This window comes from Rhyacophila brunnea, unplaced genomic scaffold (genome assembly GCF_057557595.1).
Source record: "Rhyacophila brunnea isolate RB1 unplaced genomic scaffold, BYU_Rbru_1.0 scaffold_20, whole genome shotgun sequence".
In the NCBI taxonomy this organism is placed as follows: Eukaryota; Metazoa; Arthropoda; class Insecta; order Trichoptera; family Rhyacophilidae; genus Rhyacophila; species Rhyacophila brunnea.
In genome coordinates, this window is record NW_028232860.1 from 28,473,750 (window position 1) to 28,488,381 (window position 14,632).

General features: G+C 33.7%; 1 protein-coding gene across 2 annotated transcripts in view; it reads right to left on the minus strand.

Moving 5' to 3' along the window:
* Calx (sodium/calcium exchanger 3) overlaps nucleotides 1-14,632 on the minus strand; it is a 492,034-nt gene that overhangs the window by 32,912 nt on the left and 444,490 nt on the right. The gene's annotated exons all lie outside the window — the stretch shown is intronic.

Consider the following 14,632-nt stretch of genomic DNA (forward strand, 5'->3'; position numbering starts at 1 on the left):
AGCACACAGCAATTTGTCATCGTCCAGTTCATTCTAGGGGAAGTATATATGCTGTAAGAGATAGTGTCACAAATAATGAACCGAGCACTTTCACTCGTCACCGTTCGCAACAATTAAACATTTCCAGACGTTCATTACAACGAATTTTGCAAAAAGATTTGGGTTTTCAAATTCAATTGCTTCAAAAAAAAGCCTGCTCACCGTTAACAGCGTCGTACTGTCATAGGGCCTCCCAAGTTTCAGATTATGTTATACCTACCAAACTTTGCAAGTTAATAAGTGTTAACATTATTATCTTCTTAAGTCCTGTAAGTATGACTGAATAGTATATACAGTCGAACTTGGTTATTACGAGGACGATGGGACTGACTGAATTTGCTCGTTATAGGCATTACTCGTTATATCTTTACATAACATTTTTCGCGGCACGTTCTATTTAAGCATAGAACATAAAAAATCTGAAAACCATCGTAAAATCCACGAAACAAACATGGCATTTATAAACTACAAAAGAGGCCGGCGCTGGTAGGTACTGTCACCAGACAAAAAAAACCCTTGGTCCGCAGTTTCAAATCACAAATCCACAACCTAATCAAAACGCCCCCGGCTAAAAGTTTAGCTTCCCTGATCCACGTAATAATAATTGCAAAACGCATTCTGTCGGCCGAAGCAGCGTGCCGACGAGGGACAAGGGTGCATAATTTTTTTTACCTAGCACGGGATCGAGCGGCCAAGTGAAGTACCGTTATTCAGTAACCTTCCCCTCTCTCTTCCCCTCTCTCTTCCCCTCCGTAGAATGGACCCGCCAAAATTAAAAGATGCTTTTGAAAAGAAAAGTCAGTCCGGACCTACCTACCAAAGCGATAACATGAAATAAGTTTCACGCCGGAGGGGCGTGAGGCGTGCCCCCGCGCAATTAATGACGCTCCCGGCCCATTTTTAAATCAATCGTCAATAACCCGTAATCGTTGTAATACCAATCGGTGACTCGCGCAAAAACCCAACAAAAGTTAATCAATTCCCTAGTGAGCGATAATAATGATAAACCGACCCCTAATATAAAGACAGTGCGGTAACTAATTTAAGACCTCTTTAGATGTAAAACGATGTAATATTATCAATGTTTGCCTATGCCCTAGCGTAAATAAATGTAGTTCCACGTGGGACTGTCAAATCAAAGACGTGTTTTATCTTGAATTATGTATCCTGATGTCCACACATGACCTGCAACCCGAAGTGATACCGGATCAGGACATCTACCCAGAAGACATGTGAGCTCCTCTTTCCTCCCGGTATCAGTACCTACTGACTTCACAAAGCTAGTGGATACTTTTTAATGTTGTCGGTGAAAACACCAATTAGGTACTTAGACACTTCACTAGTGTCATAAACGTAATCCGATCCCGGCGGCATCGGTCTGATTTTATTGCGTAGGGTCAAAAATGTTGTTTTTAAACGATCAACACATTAACAGTTTTGCTAGGTATACCCGAGAAGTAGCTCGTTATAAAAGTGGATAAATGTATGGAAAAAATCATAAACTAAAATGTCAACGAATGTTTCCTCATAACATTTGAGATCTCGCTATTTCCGTGATCGTAATAACCAAGTTCGACTGTATATATCGCACCCGGGGAATATTAGTGGCACAAGTCCAAATTTGTCATTTTTGAGTTAAGTATGCAGAAATGTTCCAGGATATCATTTATATCCACACAAATAGCGGCATAATTCTTAAAAATATAATGGTGGCCTTAAAAGCATTTTTGTCATTATCATATTAGGTATAACATGTTACTTGAATTCAAGCAGAAATAGTGGCACAATGATCATTGTGCCATTGTTATTGCGGATAACATTCAAAATGAGATGACTCAAGTGTGCGAACTTTACGCTATTATAAAGTATAAGATTTAAAAAAAAAACTGATTTTAACACACCAAAATAAAATATTCAAACTGCTCTCCTGCAAAAATAAGTTTTTCGAGTTGTGTCACTATTATTCCCCGGGTGCGATATGTAGAAATTATGATCTACATAGCCTACTTACTTCCAAAAGTCATCCTTCGCATACTGATCCTTACAAATCAACCTACATATTTTGTCAAATTATGTTATTACAAGTAATATCTAATTTAACCTGCTGTATAATAATATATAGAGACTATTTGATGCTCTAAAAGCAATATTAACATGCAGTAAACAACTATGTAGGTACACTGCAAAAGTTGTTGACATGGCCACTGTTTGCAATCAGCTAAGAGTACGAACAAATAAACTAGTGATGGAAAACATTTTTTTGGTCTTCCTTCGACATTATAAAATGATCATTGAGTTAACCATAGATTTACGGGATGGTGTGTAAAACTCCCACCTCGTTATGTATATGCAGCCACATCGATGCGCGACCGCCTAACATAAATCCCTTACATGTGCCAGATCAAAGCATTTAAGCCCTCATTTTGACCCGAGCAGAGAAGCACGGGCAGCGATCGAAATGGAATATTTTACGAACCGGAGCGCTCAATATTTTATGAAAATGTTAACATAGTTATTTAATTGCTTGTGTATTGTATAAAAATAAATGCGTTATGCCGTGTCCACATTGGAAACAAGTTGCTGGCAACCTTATTAAATTTCGATTAAAATAATTTTTGGTCAAACAAATTTTGAAAATTATCGTGAAATTTATCGAGGTTACCAGTGTGAAAAAAACTTTTAGATTTTTACATTAAATGGCAAATCTAGCTCACTGTCAATTTAAAATGTCCACGAGACGGACCGATAATTTTAGGAATTTTACGAACCGCGGCGCTCCAGTGCGTTCCGGTCCATTTCAAGCCCTGGGCACGGGACTGGTGATGCAACCTTGCACCGAAGTGTCCCGCTTCCCGTACGGTCTGGCGAATTTAGTAAAGGCCGCAAAATTGGCCTAGGTTGCCACCATGTCCGCGTGTCTTATTGGGCCCGAATGGGGTCGGACCCGGGCAAACAACTCCGTATGTTCGGGGCCCATAAGTGGACAGTCCCAAAGGACGTAGATTTGCGGGATACCGAATCAAGCATTATTTTACTCATATAGTTATTTTACTGTTCGGTACAGTGGCCGCGTGTACATACTATTATTGTCAATGTGCGCCAGCGCTCGAAATTGATTTTTTACGAACCGGAGCGCCCGATAATTTTACGAACATATTAACATACTCGTAGTTACCTAATTGAATGGGTATTTTATAAAAATAAGTGTGTTAGAATTTTTATTATAAGACATATCTAGCTCATATGGTCAAATTAATATTTAAGATGGATTACAATTTAACTTATCGCGAAAAGAATGTTCCTAATATCTTCGGTTTATTTAACGATTATCAACAGAAAATAAATAACATTTTCACGTCCACGTAAAAAAACCGTATCGTGTAAACTATAAATACTCGATGCGATGTTTTTTAAGTTAAATATTTCTTCACCGTTTACATGCCTGAGTTTCCCCATCACTAACTATTGACACAAGTGATTGGCTTACTGAAGTAAGTTGCATGTTTATACTCGGAGTAGGCGATATAAATCGAGCTTGCTTATTACGTCCAAAGAAAAGTTTTTAGTACCTATCTACTCATAAAATGAGCTTTAGAAATAATTTACTAAGTACTGTTTACTCACCTAAAAACTCTTCAGTAAAGGATGGAAACATATCAGTGGCGAAGGGTGGAGGTAGGCTGATAAGATCCGACATAAATAGTGCATACTAAACTTTTTCAGTCATACTTATTTCTTTTCATTGAACTAAGAATATAATTTGCAGAAGGTACTGGTCTAAAGAAGAGTTTTTGTATCTACTCATAAAATGAGCTTTAGAAATAATTTACTAAGTACTGTTTTTTTTTTTTTTTTTTTTTCGACCATGTCCGATCCTGATAGGATCATATGGGCCTCCACAGAGTGGAGGTTTGTATTGACAGATTTTGTTTTTTACGAGAAATGGATGTCAGCCACTTGCTCAACCTATTAGGTCCATACCCTGACACACACAAATTGAAAAACAATTTTTGTACTTGCCAGACCCAGGATTCGAACCTGGGACCCACGGCTTTGTAGTCCAACGCTTATGCCGCGCGGCCACCTCATCAAAATGCTTCAGTAAGGCATGAAAACATATTGGTGGCAAAAGGTGGAGGTAGAGTGTTAAGATCCGACATAAATAGTGCATACTAAACTTTGTCAGTTATAGGTACTTACTTTTTTTCAATGAACTAAGAATATAATATTATTTGCATATGGTACTGGTTAGTTTTTTAAATTCAATTAAACTTTGCCTAGACCAAACCATAATATTTTAGGTATGCTATGGGCGATTCGACAAAACTAGTACACACTTTTTCAGACATACTTATTTGTTTTCGTTGAATTACGAATACATAATATTATAGATGGTGTTGGTTAGTTTTTTTTAAGTTCATTAAGCCCTGCGTAAATCAAACCACAATCGATAAAAACAGTCTATAAAATATATAAATGATGTATGGTTTAATGGCATAATTTTAGATATAAACGAATATTTTTTTACTAATATCTACTATTGCTTGGATTAGGCAGGGTTTAATTGAATTGAAAATACTAACAAACACAATATACACATTGTAGTCTTAGTTCAATGAAAACAAATACGTTGACTGACAAAGTTTAGTGTGCACTATTTATCTCGAATCTTAACAGCCTACCTCCACCCATCGCCACTGAAACATTCAATGAAGGACTTAGTTGTTTTTGACATAGATAATATGTTTTTTGTTAAAATGTAATAGTTTTGGAAATAACTAATTTGTTAAATGGCAATAAAATTATTCTTGGGTTTGTCTGAATCGAATTCTTTCACCAATGCGCATAAATATACAGATAGAATTAGTGAAGCCGTGTTTTATAGCCGCTGAAAATTCACATTGGGTTGTAGATTACTGAATATGTATATTGGTCTAATTGAGCTGTTCATTTTGGTAACATGTAAATTGTAAGTATTACATTTCGCCGTGAGCTTTATTACCGAAAAGAGATGACCAGATACTATACGCTCATCTCTATAGCACTGAGATGAAAAAAATACGCGTTGTTTGTGGAGCATTGCAGACAATAATGTTCAAATTTTATTAGATACTAACCTAACCTAACCAACAATCCAGTACATAGGCTTGTTTGCCGCTGGCTTCCTGTAAACCGACAAGAACCGTGTTTTATTTAAACATGAATTTTATCTCAGTACTATACGACCCAAAGAAGTTGGACGGTCTTTAATATACGACCATATTATATAACTTCCGGTACAATATTTCACGGTGAAGTGTGATGCGGTAAACTGCATACGTTACAAGCTTTCAGACACGTGAAGTTATACGGTTACAATATTATATTAAAAAAATATATTTTTTATTCACCGAAAACTTTCTGTATTGTATATAATAAATTTATCTGTTTATATAAGTAAGTATATAATATTATATATTTTTGTTTCACAAACGTAAACGTGATTTAGCGTATTTTTTTTAAACATAATGTAATCCAAAATTCGCCACCTTAAGCGGATCGACGCAAAAGGCAATTTTTTGGATGTGAGCGATGCAAGGTAACATTATTTTTAATATAGGTATTATATTGCAAATTATTAAGATACAGTCACCCCTGGTTTTTATACGTACCGGGCTGAATTTTTCGTATTGTTACTAATATGGGACATTCGCACATAGTATAGCGTTGCTGTGTAGAACAAGCGAAACTATTTGTGTGATAAATGGATGGTATTGGAAGTTACACAGGCCTAACTACTATTCAGCCAAGCTAATAAAAGTCGCACGTGTTCGACGCAGAGATGTTGTGTGTGTAAACGTCGACATAAAGAAAGTGACAAAATCAATTTAACGGTTTCTTGCAATCAGAGCTGTTAGAACTTACGGCTTGGTTTCTGTTTCGGGTTTCGCTTCCATTAACATTGTTATAGATATATTTTAAAATATTCTTACCAAGTTGATGCATATGGACACAGCGATGTAAGTATTGAACCCCATTAGTAAGGAAAAAAATGATTTTTTAATAACTAGTTTCGTATGGCGTATGTCTAATATATATACATATTATTATGTAATCATATGGCGATGGTAAAAGATGTGTTGATCAAATAGAAAAACACAGAAATAGTCCTATAACAAATTAATTCAATCAATTCATACAACAACCTCCGGTTTGGCTTTTTGTTTGACTGAAACTCCTGTGGGAAAGGCATTCAGGTTACACCATTTGATAATGTGGTTTGTGGTCCTGAATCATACTACACTAGCGAAGTTGGGACTCTTCCAAGCCCCGTATGCATCATAATATAAGCACATCTTGAATGCTCACACCGAGGTGTTAGGGTTTCAGGTTCTGTTCCGGTTCTATTTACAGCTCTGCGCTTAGCGGTTGTGTCTGTATGTGCCCTTAAAAAGAGAAGCGTATCAGGAATGCACTTATGATCAAAGCGTTGGAGCAGATCTCGGAGCAGGAGCGGAGCCAGAGCACCGAAAATGTGTAGTGCTCCACTGCTCCGGATATTTTTTTATCATTAAATATTCGTCCTAATCCAATTAAAATATTATATTTAACACTTGAATTGCAACACTGGAATTGTTTGAAATACGGCAACACTGTAGAGTGATAAATAACTTCACTTTTATGACAGAAGAGGTAGATAATAAACGACGATTTGCTATCGGAAATTTTGTTTAATAGAGTTAATAATGAAAAGGACGAATAATAAAGCTTATTTCATAACTACTCATTTTTTATTTTGTATAAGTGTATAAGTAATGATACCTATTAAAACTTTTTATCCGGAGCAAACCAGACCTTGGAGCGGAGCTGGAGCGAGTATTAGGTCCCGGAGCGGAGCAACCCAAAAAAGTGTCCGCTCCAACCTCTGCTTATGACCAATGTTCCCTCTAACTTTTCTATTGTGTGTGCGGATCATCAACGCATCTGAGCAGTGGATGTAACTAGGGTTGATGTCACCCGGTGCGGTAAATTTACACCCCCACCCCCACAAACACACACATACAATTATTCATTAAAACTTATATTTTTAAGGTAGTAATTAAATAAAAAATAGGAAATAAAGAAAAAAAGTATTCGTTGATAAAATATGTAAAATTTGTGTGTTGGGTTATTTTTGTTTAATAGAAATACTTTTATGCAAAATAAACATTTATAAAAACCGGGTTTCTTTTCACCCTGATGAATGGGGTGATGCAACAAATATTGTTCTTATTATTTTTTGCAAGTTCAATCATAAGTTATGATGTCTCAATAAAAATTCAAATTTTTAATCATCTATGTAATACTACATACCCATGACTGCATTATTCGTATAATAACAATTTGTATGAATTGTCTGATGATAGGGACCATGAGAAACAACACATAATAACATTGCTGTACTCATATACTGTGAGAAAAGGTTTCTGTTATCTCGGCTCATAACTTCCGGATTATAATTTGGGCTCTTTTCCTCGGCATTTTTTTATCGGCCGCGGAATATGAAAAATTGTCTTCGAGCGAAAAATTCGCAACGTCAACATAAATAAATAATATATTTAAAAAAAAAACGGGAAAATCGTGAAGGGAGAAAATCTTTAAGCCTATACCAGCCGTCTTTGCAATAAGACTAATGATAATAATTATAATAACAAAGTGTTTTTATGTTTAATCAAATAAATACTATTAACTTAAGGGACCAAGTGCGCCGCGTAGGTCAAAATGGAGGTTTTATGGTATTTTCAGAGCATGATCCTGGATATTCCTTAAACGTTATAGATAATCTATTTATATCAATTTGAAGCCTTATTATCCTTTATATTTCTTTTAAACATTTGATGACTGCATAGTGTGTTTTTATGACATAAAATAGTATTCTTTTAAACCTCTCGATCTAATATTTTAGAATATAGTCATATTTCAGTACATCCATGTGCAGTGGTGTTAAGATTTTTTAGATTTATTAATTTTTAAAAACATTAATAAAACCATTAGTAAAATTAATGTTAACATTATATAGTGAAATATTTACGATAAAAAATTATATTTTATAATCTCTGTGACCCCAAATTTGACAAAAATTAGGCATTTTATTATTCAAAAAATGGGCACGATTAACACATTTGAAGATAATTCTAAAGATACTGATTATAAGCTATGTCTTTGACCATTCAAATGTAATAACCATTATATGAATAATGATTGTTTTATAATAATTATTGACCTAAGAATAAGGTAGTATTTTTTTGAAATACGCCATTTCTATTGGCACTGGTTAAGCTACAACACACGGCCGTAGCCATACATTGACAAACGATAAATGAAGTAGGGAGTAAGACCATATTAACGCTCGTGTTTGAACATGTACCGTTTAAAAAAAAGATTTTTTCCGGTTAGGTTAGGATAGGTTCAAAAAGGTTCAAACTTTTTACTCATTTAATTGGCTGTAAACTCGTACTATTTAAAATTATACAGAACATACTCCTCCAATATATTTACTAAACTTAATTTGCAGTTAAACAAATTAGTGGTTAGTACACAATACTACTGTTTTGTATTGTTATAGTGATTATGAAGTTTCTTCAATATTACAATAAGTACCAATGTAATTAATAGTTTACTAAACTAATTTGTGAAATCGTCCGCGTGGTCAACTTATTGTTCATGTACAGTGTTGTTAAGTATTATAAAATAAACATATTGACTGACGATGTAATGCTTTCAATACTGCAAGCGCACAGAATATAATCATTTATAGTTAGTTAACAATTCAACGATACTTCGAACTTTCTGGAAGTCTAACACACGTTCATATTAATCTATCTACTATCCTATAGTAACGGCATGTCCAACATCAAATAGGCTGTGCTCTACTATTCAGCATTAAAACTATTAGTTATTTACCACACTCTCTCAATGTCATTCATCATTTTAAACAAACGTATAATATTTGGGCGATAATACTCGTTTTCGTCCTCTTTTCGACATTCATGACTTAATGCACTGATGCAACAAATGTATTTTTTGTCTACAAATGATATTTTTTAATTCAGTTTTTTCACGTATAATAAGCATAGTTGAGTTGCCTAGAGTAATAACTCAAATACCATACCAAAAATCAAGTTTTGAGATAATCGCAAATACCACTAAACCACTAAAGCACAACTCCCTTGCATATTAATGAGTGAGTGAGTCGATTTACATTTTTCTTTTTTAAATATATACTTATATAAAAATCCTAAGGCTGCAAATACATAGTACACTATGAGAAATATAGCTCCTTGATTGGTTAGAAAGGCCTCGATGACAGAACTTCATTTCTGCCACAATTCATTGAAAAATGTGAGTTATGACACCACAGTCAACTTTTTCAACGATTTTCACACTGTTTAAAGTGGCTTATGATAGCCAACTATTTTTATTTATATAGATTAATGCCTTTAGAATCACTTGATATATTTAATTCAAAAATAACTACGACTCAATTATTGTTTATCTAATAAAATATTGTGTGGAGTGGGCTAGTTAAACAAGCTGCTTTAAAAATATTTAAATAACACTACATCGAAGTGATTGCACCTACCTATAGGCATGCGATGGTATTATTAGTTCTGCACAAAAACTTCGGTGCCATCAGAAATTTTAAAATGTATTTTCTCTGTCGACTTTTTCACCCAGCGTCTAAGAATTGCCATCTAAATTGCGCGTGAAGAACGCAAGCTAAACAAATTTTATTTTAACAGATATCTATAATATAATATTAGATACACTTTTATGTAATATTAAAATCAAAATTTAAAAATTTTACTAGGTATATCAATTTTTTTCCACTACTAAATAATAAATCTGACGCCACACCATATTTACTCTTATATAAAGTAGTTCCGGGTAGCTATTATTACATAAAAGCATTCATATAGAAGATAGTTTTTCTTTATCATCTGTGTGATTTACCCTTCTACAAAACATACTTCGCATCGTGAGTGTAAAACCAAGACATGTGCAAAAGACATATTTTGGAGACATTAGGGTTTGAAGTCTTCGTTTTGTTCGGACAAATAGAGTTTCTAAAAAAAACCATAATATTTGGTTTATATCTACATTATATTGCATGTTATTTCAGTTACTTCACTTTTACATTATCAAGTTCACGACTTTTGCAGTTGTTTCGCATTTAATCTCGAAATTAAAAAAAAAATGCACATGTCTTGGTTTTACACTCACGGTGCGACTTGTAACAGCCTAAAATATGTGAAATATATTCATCGTTGATACTGGCATGTCTTGGGAAGATGAAAGAAGACAGGCGAGTAACAGGGATTCTTGTAGAGTGCGAAAAGTTTCAGTTGGTGTGCGGTGGCATGAAGACCTAGAATCTTCTCCTTTTCCCCTCACCTTGAAAGCATTTGACGATTCTTATAAGTGTGCGGTATCAAGTATTTAGACGTAGCAAAAGTTTTGAAAAACGACAAAATAAACTCATTCGGCCCTTCAACAACGTTATCAAAAGAGTTGCCGTGATGACAGGTACAAAACAAACTTGAAATTTTAATGTTACCATATAAAATTTATCCTAAGTTATTGGAAAAAAATGTATAATATCATTGTATTTGAAATTTGCGAAAATATATACCTATGTAAGGAAGTGGGAAATAATATCTTCCAAACCTGGTAATACTATCACAATACTTTGAAATCGAAAACAATACGAGCGCCTCCGCGAAGCTTCACGTTAAACTTTTCGGTCTCTAGGCACTGTGTGCCGTCTACATCCTCTAACTGAGAAGCGAATATGGTCAAAGAAATATTAAAAAAAAAACCTCATTGTTTATATTATACATAAATAAAAATGGATTAAAGTAATACTCTTTTTAATATTTTAAAATAAAAGAAGAAGCAACAACAAGTAGCACTAAAAGACAATGCGCGACTCCATCTTAATAAAAAAGAATTGTCAAATTTAAAAGCGTGAAAAAAAATGAACCGAAAACAAAGTAAAGTAAAGTTGTTGCTTTTAAGGTCGAATGCAAACAACGGTTATAAAGGCTCTGTCATAAAGTTCGCTGTATAATAGTAGGGATCGTAAAAAGCCTTATTTCCTACCACTGAACCCTTTTCTTTGGGAAAACGTATTTAAGGGAAAGTTTCAGTACCAACTCAGTTTTGATGTTGTTTATAGTTTTTTCAATTTAATCTATTTGCGTAGACGTTTGTAAGTATTATTGATTAAAGTAATCATCAACCATATTACATCATACTTTGTCGTGTTCTAAGCTTAAAGCAAACGCTGTTTATTATGATAATTTTAATGCTGAGATAATTTTTTCGTAATGCTTTTTTAGTGCATAGTGCACAGTAGAGGTGAGTTGGAAATACTGTCACCAGTTTGTGTACTCAAGTTTCGGATGAAACTACCCATACTCAGTATATGTGGCCCAATAACTTTATTCCAAAAAACTTGTGATGATATCATCGCGAGTCGCTGTTATGTGCACTCGCCAGTTGGTAGACTTTCAACACTATTGACAAATGCGCGCGAACGAAATAGCACTTGAATATAGGTATATTTTAATTTATTAGTTTATTGCGTTCGAATGTATGAATAATAGGTCATACATTTTGTGTCGCAGCACAGTGGTGAGATGACGCACAGGCTTAGACTTGTTATATGACCGCTCAAAACATGTTTAGAATTAAAAAAAAACACTATTATTCATTTTTATTAACTATAATATTGTAACTTAACAGAAAAACAACTCATAAATTTAAAATGTGTTTAAAATTATATAATAAATGGGACTATTCGACAAGCGGAGCTCAGAGTATTTTTAGCGATTCTATTGAGGCCGATATGTCACAGTCTGAGTTCACTGAGCCGATACGTATTTCAAATACTAATATGAAGTTGGTTTTAGTTTCAGTTGAGTATGAAACTTTTACGCACGCCAAACGCTCTATATAGTATTCCAAATACTAGTAAGTATTTTGGAATAAGTTTCTATACTAAGTATTTTTTTTATACTGGTAGTACGTATACTAGTCTTCAAAATCGACCAGTTTTCCCATCTCTAGTGCATAGTGCATAGTTATAGAGATTATACTTATTATTAAAACTAAACAACAATCGCAAAACGATTCGTAATCTACAAGCGACCCAAATGTGGTCAATTAAATTATACTTTGTCGTGTTCTAAGTTTAAAATAATCGCTGTTTATGGGGATACTTTTTTTGTAATGATTTTTTTAGTGCATTCATAATTTTGTAAGTCATATTTTTATATCAAGATAACGCATTAACGGTTATTTTCAATTTAATTTCAATTTATTTATTTTTTAACATATTGTGGACATTATAAATTATAAGTTTAAGGCGTTCATAACATGACATTTAGAAACAAAGAAATATAAAACAGTATTACATAAAAAGAGATAGATCAGTATAGAGATAGATAGTATGTTATTAACAATGACATTATTAATGGACGACGCACTCAATACAGTAGCTAGCAAATAAATTCGCGCATTCGCATGTATAGGTAGGCGTCATGCAATTTCCATTATGCGATATCAAGCATCGGGAATTTATAGCAATATGACATTTATTGTAATCGAACCATTCGGCAGACCCAACAAAAAGCATCAGGAATTTATAGCAATATCACCTTTATTGTAATGGCGTTAGAACAGATTATGCCATTCGGCAGACCCGACAATAAAGTGAGTGTCATTTTCTTTTCCACGTGATTCGTCCATATTAAATGTCATTGTTTATTAAACAGTATAAATGTGTAAATACAAATAATATAAATTAGATAGGTACAAGGAAGTACACCGGATGAGTTAAGCAGACCCTATTTTAAGAATTTATAAAACAACGTCCACCTATACTCATCCTCACGTAGGTGGAATATATCAACACCCGCAGCAATTTCGTTGAACACATAATTATCGCCCTCCCAATTGGCATTACCAGTGGCAGGTTGGTTCTGCACCTTGGTAGAATAAACAACAGATAGTTATCAGGGACACATAGGTCAACACTGCCCAGAATGGCAGAGTTCTCATTTATACCTCGTATAAGATCTAATATAACTGTAGCTTAAATGGTTGTAAGAAGCCTTTTGCCCCTGTGATATATTTTTTAGTAAACTATACCAGAATCGAATCAGTACGTAACGTCAAAACACTTAATGACATTAAAATCAAAATAAATTATGTTTAAAATCAGCTGTACCGAAAAATTACATGGTAAAGTACATTATCGATAATCCGATATTTATGATAGCGGTGATTTCCTTAATAGAATACGATATATGTATCATTATTACTGTAGCTAGTAATCAAGTAAATGGGTTACCTATTGAAAAAAAATGAATACACTATCGCAATGTATTGATTCTAAAAAAATAAATGAAAATAAGTTTATTAAATACTAACATAATGGGGACTAATAAACTAGACAGTTAAAAGTTTCTAAGTTAAGATTTTTTATGCGTTAACTTGATAGCAATGATTTCGTTTTCCGAATAGGTTATAATAAACACCTCATTTAATATATAGGTACTTACTAATGCATGCTAATAATCCTGTTTCACACATAAAAAAGTAAGCATGTGTTGATGTTACGATTAATCTTAATTCTATATATTGAAATAATAATTATTTATATTGAACATACATAATTGAAAAAGATCTCATGCATATACCCACAATTATTAGAAAAAAATACGACACCTGACGGGACTTGAACCTTTAACGGTTGGATTCTAGCCAGTGTGCTTTTTCAATTAAGCGACGGGCATTCTACTTAATTACGACGAATTTATCTTGTAGTTTTTACATGAAATGTTTATCAAATTACGTTAAGACGGTACTTCAGTGAAACGGCAAATAATTTTCAACTATAGGTGCGACGAAATTTTGCACTCGCTAGCAATCGGAGAGCGAACGTCGAGCTGTGAACACGTCAATTTGTTTCGTGATGGTGACGGAGGTATTGACTCTTAAATGTGAAGTGTGAAGATGACTAAAAAACGTTACCCATTTACTTGAAAAAGAAAACATGTCAATGAATATATTATTATTGTTACTAATAGAACAATAAATAGAACATTAAATGGACGCATGTTGGCTTTGTATGACAAATTATATTTCGTTCGGCACGTGTCATTTGCACAATCCGCGCATCGCCTAGCCACGATCTTTTTAGACCATGTCTCAACGGTATAGCCTTAAATTTGCTTGTTGATTTAATCAAGCTAGGTATCTATTAAATAAATCCTTTAATTGACGTCACGAATCACTTCAAATATTTAGTCTTTATAACGTACCTACTTGTACTTGCTAATAATTTAATAAACTGCTTCTTTTATTCAACAAATAATTCACAAGATTTGAGAATGTAACATTCTATATAATATAAATTATTGAACATACATAATTTGAAAACATCATTCGTATATTAGCTCAAATAATGTGAAATTTGCATGTGTCTACAGTGACGCGGCTCTACCTGTCTTATAATATTGTGCGTTACTCACATCCCCTCACGACCTTACGAATATAATATTGTAGG